Source organism: Gavialis gangeticus, unplaced genomic scaffold (genome assembly GCF_001723915.1).
Source record: "Gavialis gangeticus isolate Ggan-Ray unplaced genomic scaffold, GavGan_comp1, whole genome shotgun sequence".
Classification (NCBI taxonomy): domain Eukaryota; kingdom Metazoa; phylum Chordata; order Crocodylia; family Gavialidae; genus Gavialis; species Gavialis gangeticus.
Window position 1 is genome coordinate 2,726,365 of NW_017729015.1, and position 10,127 is coordinate 2,736,491.

The following is a 10,127-nucleotide window of genomic DNA, read 5'->3' on the forward strand; positions in this document are numbered from 1 at the left end:
ATGCCAGTGGGATAGGGAGGGGGGGTGTAGCTGAAGGGAGCTGGGCAGTATTGCGAAGGCAAGGGTGTTATTTCCTAATCCAGGTAGCTGTCCTCACCTTCACTTGGATTCATTTCACTTTAACCCAAGTTATTAGTCTTTCCCCTCCTCGACATAAATGCCATGTTGAAGCAGTGTGTCTGCTCTTGGGTGATGGAACTGTAATTCTAAAGCAGCTGAACTGAAACCAAAGGACAATTTATCTAATAGCAAGATTGCAATTAATTGTACTAAAGGGAAACACTTACCCTTTCAGATCTAAATGAAATATAAAAGGGAACGGCCGGGATGGGATTAGGAGTGGTCTCCTCCCTGGGTCCTGCTGCACCGTCCTTACAGAATCCAGCGGCTGTGCTGAAAGCTTGGGACCCCTTCCTGCAATGTGGTGCCAAGAGCTCCCAGCAGTATCAAATGCCCTGAGGTGGTGCTGAGCACTCAAGCAGCTCTTCCCATACAGTGCCTCATACAGCATATATTGTTTATGTCTCTGGATGTCCCACCATCCCGCTGGTCGCAGAGGACAGTAAATTAACATATGGCAACCCCACAGCAGGACCATGTGAAGAAGGGGTTAAGTGCACAATTCCCCCTTTCTCTGAAAACAGATTTTTCTCTTCTCTGCCTGTAATACTGTTTATCAGCAATTGCAGGCTTTAAAATCCGTACTTTACAAGTGCAGCATAACCTGCCAGTTATAATTGGTTGAATTATACCTCATCCCTGATGCAACTCTTGATGACTCTCAGCCTCATCCAGAAAACTGATAGGAGACAACTTTATAGCTCTCTCAGAAAACACAATTATAAATGGCATTCATGCCACAGGCCATAGGAAAGGTTAACTGTTTAGCTGCAGTTCCATGATAGGTGGGTTTTCACAGCCATTCCTCCATCTACAAAGAAAAGGCAGGGCAATAAAAATCCTTGCCAAATGAATTCAGCTGGTCATAGTAAAAACTAAAGGTAGAATAAGATGAAGGTACTGGGCTTAGTTCTTGATGGAGATCAGGTTTAGAAGCCTCTGGCCTGTAACGGTGCCTGGCAGCAAGAGGAAACTGCATTTACCCTGCTGGAGAGATGAAAGTTGGCTGTTGTGTCAATGGCAATCTGTGCCACTGGCTGTATCTGTGCCACAGTCCCATTGGGTTGGACAGCCTTGTAATATAAGGCTTTTGGGGCCTAGGGCTTTGGCCCAGTTTCAGCCTCTGGTGTAGCTGCGCCTGATGCAAATCTCTCATGTGGACAGGATGAACTGCCCTGGGTTACAATTTGCGCTAGTGCCACTCAGACGATTTTCCAGCTCTTTTGCAGAGAGCAGCTTGTTGTGTCTAAACCAGGACACAACTACAGCAGTGGTGGATGCTGCGGCAAATGCAGACAGGGCCTAATAATAGAAGGAATGAGGAGCCATAGGCCCTCCCACTGCAGAGCAACAGTTGGCACTGCACGGGTCTTTGGGCCTCGTTTAGTCTTTGTGCTTCTGTCTCGTTTCTTAGATTTTCCCTTTGAGATTGAAATGTTTTTATTAGAACCAGAAATAAACTGTGGAAGAGGCATTAACTAGTATAGAGTGAGTAAATCATTTATCCATTGAGTGCTGTCCCAGGGGCAATATAACAACCAGCCACTTCATCATTGCCAGAATGGGTGTCTTCAGTTCCTATGGCCTGGGCTTACCCTACAGCTACTAATGGGCTCAGGTTCACTCTTAGCTAACAGCAGCCTCCACTCCATCCCTTCAGGGAAGCTGGAAGCCCAACTTGCATTTGAGGTGGGTCTGGCTTATATAACAGGCTGCGTTCAAGCTACAGTTCTGAGCACTGTTTCATACACTGTTGCATTATGGAAGAAAGAGACTTGGGGGTCATCATTGACCACAAGATGAACATGAGCCTGCAATGCAATGCTGCGGTTAGTAAAGCGACCAAAATGCTGGCTTGCATCCATGGATGCTTCTCAAGCAAATCCCGGGATGTCATTCTCCCCCTGTACTCAGCCTTGGTGAGGCCGCAGCTGGAGTACTGCGTTCAGTTTTGGACTCCACAATTCAAAAAGGATGTGGAGAAGCTTGAGAGTCCAGAGAAGAGCCACACGTATGATCAGAGGTCAAGAAAGCAGACCTTACGATGACAGGCTGAGAGCCATGGGGCGCTTTAGCCTGGAAAAGCGCAGGGTCAGGGGTGATCTGATGGCCACCTATAAGTTTATCGGGGTGACCACCAGGATCTGGGGGAACGTTTGTTCACCAGAGCGCCCCAAGGGATGACGAGGTTGAATGGTTATAAATTACTGCAAGACCATTTCAGGCTGGACATAAGGAAGAATTTCTTTACTGTCCGAGCCCCCAAGGTCTGGAACAGCCTGCCATCGGAGGTGGTTCAAGCACCTACACTGAACACCTTCAAGAGCAAATTGGATGCTTATCTTGCTGGGATCCTATGAGCCCAGCTGACTTCCTGCCCTTTGGGTGGGGGGGCTGGCCTCAATGATCTTCCGAGGTCCCTTCCACCCCTAATGTTTATGAAACTATGAAATCTATGAAAGTCTATAAGGTGAAGCTGTCACCCAACCATACATTATAACTACAAGTCATTCTGCTTGTGATTGGGAGATGCAAAGGCCTGGGATGAAGGCAGATGCTAAAAGATGCAAAACCCATACAATGAAGACCAGTCAGATTGAGTGCTAATGGTCATTTCAGCATTGTGCTTCTTCCTACTTGGGGGCTGGTATCTGTCTCTTTTTCAAAATCCTTGGGTGTATCCTTGCTACTCCCTTCACTTGTGTGGTTTAAAACATGACTAGACTCAGGGCTGGATTACAGACTTTAGGAACCAATCCTGATTTGGCCTGGAGGATGAACCAGCTGACTCATCAGGTCACCTCTACAATTTAGCAGAGAGCAGAATGCTTTAGAAGGGTGTGTTACAACCTGTTATGGGGAGCAGTAGAAAATCCCCTTGTTGCCAGTGCCTTGAAGCAAAGGAAAATGATCTTTACAAAGTGCTTCAAGAATACACCTTATTGATTGGTCTGCTCTGATGGGTAAGTCCTAAATATAAATCTTTCCTGTGACATAGATTGGAGTAGGGAAGTAGCTGGCCAGTCATTAAACTCCACTGAAAGGTCTCCTTGTGACCATTATTGCTGCCAAGGAAACAGTATAGATGGAGCCCAACCTTCATCTAAACTGAAGACTATTGTTGCTATGCCTTTTTTGACATGTGTTGTCCTTTTAGAGAAGTCTGGAATATCTGAGCAGCTGAAGGATGGGGGAGTCTTCCATTTGCTTCCCTATCTGGAAAAGGAGCTTCAGATACAGTCACAAGGGCCTCTGCCCATTCTCCCAGCCCCTCCCCAATGGCTGCCCCATCTGCTCCAGCTCCCAGCTCTTTAAACAAAAACAAAAACAAAAACACCCTGAACTCACCGGCTGCTGCCAGACAGGGGGGCAATCCCTGCTGCCTCCCACTGCCCCATAGTATGTGAAGAACTCTTACATGAGTCCCCAGACGCCTTGATGCTGCTGCAGCAGCCAGTGAGTGGCAGCTTTTTTTTTTTTTTACGGGGCCAGGAGCTGGGTCAGGTGGGGCAGCCATGGGGGAGGGGGGCCCAGAACAGTAGGTGGGGGTCCAGCGGCTCATGGCAGAGACTGTCATGCAGCATGGGGCAGTGGGAGGCGGTGGGGATCACCCCCCCCCACCCCCGCTTGGCAGCAGCTGGTGACTGGGAGCTTTTTTAGGAAAGCAGGCAGGGGGCAGGGGTACTGGGCAGGCTGAGGGAGCAGTCAGGGGATGGGGCCTGGCAGGGGTTCTCCCATGGTCCCCCCCACTTCCTTCAGTTCCCCCCCTCCCCTGCCCCCTACTTACCAGAATGGATTCCTGGTCCAACTCCCTTCTGCAGCCAGCGGGGACTGCCCAAATTACTGAAGCTCTCCTAATCTTTCTGAATCAATTCGGAGAGGTTCGAATTGATTCAGACCTTTTATTTGGTCCCCTGATTTGATTCAGATTTGGAAATTCAGCCACTGAATCAGGTCAAATCTCCTCCAAATCGAATCAGCACCTGAAGCTTTGCACAGCCCTACTAGACACCTGTATTCAGGGAGACGGCAGAGAAATACCTTGGGCTACTCTCCCCACAGTAGATAGAAGCCCCCATGATTTGGCATGCTGCACTGCAGAGGGAGCAGGGGCCCTGTTCAAAACCCCTTGTTTTGAAAGCATGAAAGCAACCATCAATCTTCTTTGCACACTTTTAAAGGGACCACGAGGACCCTGCATGCTTCACACCAAATCAACAGGGGTACTAATCCTCTGCTACTGCTGTGGGGTCAACAGAAGTAGCTGGTGTACCTTCCTCCCAAGATATTAGCTCCATTTACTTCTATGTTTGCTAGAGAGGCTTCTTTCCTATTCCATGCAATGTAGTGGGAGTTTCTGCCTTCCTGTGTACGTATAGCTAGGTTGGTTTGGTACAACTACCAAACTTGTTAAAATTTAGTTTTCCCATTCCACACTGGGATGAAAATGGATTTTTTTACAGAAAAATAGCAAGCATAGAGAATCACCAGGCACATGGGAAATCCAAGTCCAAGTCCTTGCTCCACCCAATTCAGAGTAGAGACTTGAACCTGGGTCTCCCACCCACCCACTATATTGACTACCAGGCTCTTAGCACTTGTGCAGCAAGCATCACATGGGCTGATCAGCAAATGGATTAACTGAACCTGGGGCATTCCTACAAATGATTTAGTTGTACACAAACTAGCATTTCTGTTGAAAAAAAAACAGTTTAAGAAATTTGCAATCAGCTTTTCTTGAAGTCCCAAGTATCCTGGAGATGCCTGTCATTGGGTCATTCTTCCAGTCAAGGATATGCTATCATTGCAGCCAGCCTGTGAACATAAACAGTGTCATTCCTCTGGACTGTGGACTTCCACCTTTACTGCCTCCTTTACTCCCAGCTGCTGCTGACTCAGAGCACAGAGGCAGCTTGGAGCAAACCAAGCCCTGGTCTCCTCTTTCAAATTCTCTAATATAGTCCCAGAAAATTTTTATAGTCTCTCTTCTTGTCCATGACCTTCAGCTTTTACTTGCATATGTAAATTTTGTTTTATTGTAGAACTACAAGTTTCATATCAGGGCAGTTCAATCTTTATGAGGATAAAGTGTTTGCAGTGCTCTTAAGCTGCTTAATGTAAGCATGCATGTGAAAGATTAACAGCTTTATAAGTCAGAGTAGTTAAGTGACAATATAAAGAGAAAGGGAAGGGGAAAACATCATCAATCTGAAGCAGCAGTAAGACTATCTAGGATGAATTACTGAATGGAGCTTGCTGCCAAGTCCAAGGCAGGATCTCAGTCAGACCCACAAGCGACTGGTACAGGAGCCATCTCATGGGAATGAGGAAAGAGATCAGTTTAAAGGATTGCCTTCTCCAAAGTCCTTGAACTTCCAGGAAAAAGGAAACTTTCTAATTATCTATTGGTATCCTGTTCAAAGCAGACCACTGAGTGGAGGAAGGAAGGGAAAAAGGCTTTACAGAAGTAAACATATGCTTCCTAAGGCAGCTGCAAAGCCCTCTTAAATCAAAGGTAGCCCTCAGCCTGTGTGCACACCAGAAAGGTCAGCACCAAGTTGTCTTCCTCTGTATATAAATCATCTGTTAATGATGCCTAATGTCCCTTTCTGCTAATGCTATGGAATTTGTTTTTGAATGGTCTTACAGTAGACTTAATATTGAGCCAAATTCATTAAACCACCAATGGGCAGCTCAGCCAGCTTGAGAACTCCAGGGATGATGCAAAGGGAAGCAAATGCAAGGGAAGCCTGAGGATACCACCAAGGGCCATGGCACCATTTTTCATCTGGCTTACATTGTCTGCTACTCCACTGCAGTCAAAACTACACTGAAGGTTTTAGTTGTCAAGTATATACAAAGTATATATGGAGAAGAGAGTCAGGCCAGTTCTATCTAGTTCATGTCTAACATTAATTCTATCCATTTTATCTAGCTTATTAACACAGAGGACTTCTTGGAATCTATGCCTTTCACTGGAATAGAGTCATTACAGCCTTCAGCAAGTTATGTAAATGTCTATGCTTTAATTTATATGCTGTAGAGAGATATTAATGCATTTTTATAGGGCAGGTGGCAGAGTATGTGTTATACGTGTTATTATAACATCAGAGATTCTCTGATGAAAGCAACTCTGTACGTGTGAAATATTATGATGCAAGTGGAAATTGACCAGTCAGCTCCAATCTGGAATCCCAGCCAGAAGAGAGCTATGCGTAGGAACATACCTAAATTGTGGTTTCATGGATTTCACAGAAACTGCAAAAAAGAGTGTTGTCTGCAGTCTCTGCAAAATTTGGCATTGTCTGTGACTTCCTATGAAATCAACCCCAAAAAACCCATAGTGAGGTAGCCAGAGAAGAGCCAGCCTCTGCTAATAAGTGGTGAAGGGTGGGGCAAAGAAGGCAGTAGTGATGCAGACTGAGTGAAGGCCAATCAGCAGTGTGGAGCAGGGCCACGGGGGTCCCTTCGCCAATCAGCAGTGATGGGTGGGGCTGCCAGGAAATGTCTGCAAAATCGGCTCTGTGCACCATAAGCAGGCCTTGAAAAACCCATTGTCTCACTACAACTTAGGTAGGCCCCTAACTATGCATCACAGCTGAAGCATGTCCACAAAATAGGAAGTATGAGGCAGGGTAAAGCTCTTGAGAGCTGTTCTGGAGACGAGTGAATAAAATGCAGCAACCATTTTTTGTCAATGCCAGAGTATGATACATCTACCAGGCAAAGGAGGTGGCCTTCACAATACACTCAGATGGAAACTGAGTCATCAAGCAGACAATGCTTGAAAGTTGAGGATGCATTGTTCATTTAGCTATCAACTACAAGAAGCAGCTGGAGCACCTTGGCAGCCATATGGAATCCTCTATGCATTTGTCATGGATTTCCTTTCCTAGATATAAAAATCTCTCCTTTGAGCTTGAAGTGAATATCAAAGGCCTCTCCTTCTGATCACAGATTATATCTTTCCCTAAAATTGTCATGCTTTTGCTAAATTAACACTGTCAGCAAAAAAATTTGACCATTGCTAGTTCCTACCTTTCCCTGATAATTTGCCTAAATTACCGAGAAGTCAGAGGTAAACAAATTATGGTCAGCTTCCTACTTCACTTAATGCACTCAAATGACACACAACCAGCCATGTAATGACAGTTTTTAGCACTTAATCCAAATACATTGTAGAGGTTTTAGCATTCAGGTGTCTACTGATCATACTCAGTAGGCTACATTCTGCCCAGGTTTATAACATTGCTAAGTATTCATACACATGGTTATGTTAAGCAGTTTAATGTAAAAGGCTGGGAGATGAGGGTTTGGTTGGCTCCAAGTTTTTTGCTTGGATTATTCACCTGCATATCATCCTGTAAAGCAGCAGGACTAGAGCTGGTTGAAATCTTTTTGACAGACTGCAGCAGTGCACCTTTGGTGCCTGCCACTTGAAGGACTGGAGCAGGCAGGTGCCAGGTGGCTGATTGCAGCAGCCATTTTCAAACACAGGCCAGATATATAAAGAGGGAAAATGGCTTCTAGTAAGGGAGGTGGCAACATCAGCTGACTGAGCTCCTGGAGGTAAGGGAAAGGGTTATGGGGAGGTGGAGGCACCCGTTGTCCTGGGCAAGACGTGAAACTGCACCCTGCCGGGAAAGGATGGCCTGGTGGGGCTCCTAGCAGTGTGGGAGCCCCCAGGAAATGCCAAGCCAGTTACCTTCCCAGTGAAAGACAGGAAGGGGCACCTTATAAACCCAGCCTCGCATCTCTGGTGGTGTTCCAGCAGAGCAGGGGGATCCCAGGCTCGGTAGGAGCCCTGAGGCAGAGTCCAGCCCAGAGAAGGGACCAGGAGCCATGCCCAGGCAGCAGGGTAAAGCTTGGGGGCATGAGTAGAGGCTCTGAGAGAGAGGGGAGTGGGTAGAGGCCCTGAGAGTGGGTAAGTGAGTAGAGGCCCAGTGAGGGGCCAGGAGCAATGTAGCCTAAGAGTTGTAGAGTTGCTTAGCAAACATTCAGGTGAGGGCAACGGGAGATACCTGACAGACTGCGCCGGGACTGACTGAGGCGTGGAGAGACAAGCCCAAAGCCAGATGAGGCTAGACAATATGAATGTGGCCCAGGAGAGAGGACAGCATGAAAGAGCCTGGATGAGAGCCAGTGGAGTGAATGGGACCCCAGTGAGAGAGGGGTGGTGGCCCTCCGGGGTAGTATGATAGAGCTTCAAGTGCTCAGTTTGCTCTGGACTTAGGCCAGAGAGGTAACACATGGTGGAACATTTGCGAGGCTTGGGGCACATCCAGGGATGGTCAGAGCATGCATTTATGGCCCTAGTCATCAGGGTGTACAAAAGGTCTCCTACTAAAAAACAGCTGAACTTTATTTTCATCAAGGCATGGCAGGACAGTGCAGTGGGCAGATTGCCCAGAGACAGGGGAAGACTGGGGGCAAAGATCTGGCCAGGAAGGTAACCCTGTTGAGAAATCCATTTTCTCAAAATTCAGACTTTGTGAGAACTGTTGATTTTGACCAAAGTTTGTTTTGAAAAAAAAAAAAATGGAAACAGTACATTCCAATAAGGTCAAACATTCATTTTTACATTATCAATATTTTTAACTGACTTTATTTGAAAATGTACAAGGTACACCACAATCCAATTTAAAAAATCAAAATAAAACATTTAGATTTTGCCAAAATGGAACATTTCACATCACTTGAAATTATTTTGTTTTTCAAAAATCCATTTTTTTCTGGAAAATTTCTCTGTTTTCTTTGTTTTCTATTCTGTTTGAGGATGCAAACGCTAAAACATCACTATTTCTTGTGGTAAGGAAATTATGACTTCCAACCAGTCTAAAGCACTGTCATTGAAGAAATGCATCCAGTTTCCTGCTCCTTGCTTAAGACAGATTGGATAAATTCCTGAGGTGGGCATCCACCAAAACAGTGGATTCTGAGATCTAAGACATTTCACAAAGAACTTTCAGTGTTTGATGCAGCCTCTTCTTCCCTAAATGAAATTCATGTTGTTTTAAAAGGATGATCAAAACTCATTTTTCTCTACCAATGGGAATCTGTGTTATGCAAACATTAAAGATAGCCTGTTGCTTTTATATTTCAGAAGGAATAACAGTATGTCTGCTTAGTTGTTTTAAAGCTGGAAGTGATTTGTGGTCTGACCTCGAAATTGATGTTCCACACAGAACACTGGGCCAGTTAAGGTGTCAGGTTAGCACCGCAGGCACAATCTGCCTACTGAGGAGCCAACTATCACCATGGGTGTGTGTAGATGAAATTATATTTCCAATTTATGCTGACAAACAGCATTTGTGTTTGCATGACCAGGGATTTCCCACTGCTCTATAAGTTCATTTAGCATGTTAAACTAACACTACTTGGAGATGTGGTAATTTTCTGTGCTCTCCAGTTACACCACCCCAACTATGGATTTGTTCATGCAAACAGCCAGAGACTTCTAACTGATACCCTTTGCCATGAGGGGTAGCTGTGTTCTGGCCTTTAGTCAGTAGGTGCTGCTGTATGTTCTTTTTTTACCCTCCTTCACTCTTCACTTCTCACCCCTCCCTCCTTCCTCAGCATCCAGTGGAGTGGCCACAAGTTCAGGTCAGGTCTGCTCAGCAAAATTATTATTTTTATTTTAACAAAAAGAAATGGGGAAGCTAATAATCCCTTCATTTACTACCCCCTCTTAATTCTTCCACCCCCTGTGTGCTGCCACTGCAGTGGACATAGCTCATGATAACAGCTGCAACATCACCATAACGGTAAGCTTTCTGCAAGTACTTTGAAACTTTGGAGTGAGTGGTTACAGGACTTCCTTCAATATTGCAAACCTTCTGAACTTCATCACGTTCCATTTTAGAGCCATGACCAAAAGTCCAGGGGCAGGACGCTGCCTGCCAAACCCGACACCCAGGATATGCAGTGTCCCATGTGATATTTAGGTAATATGTCCCACCGACCGTGTGTGTGTGTGTGTGTGTGTGTGTGTGTGTGTGTGTGTG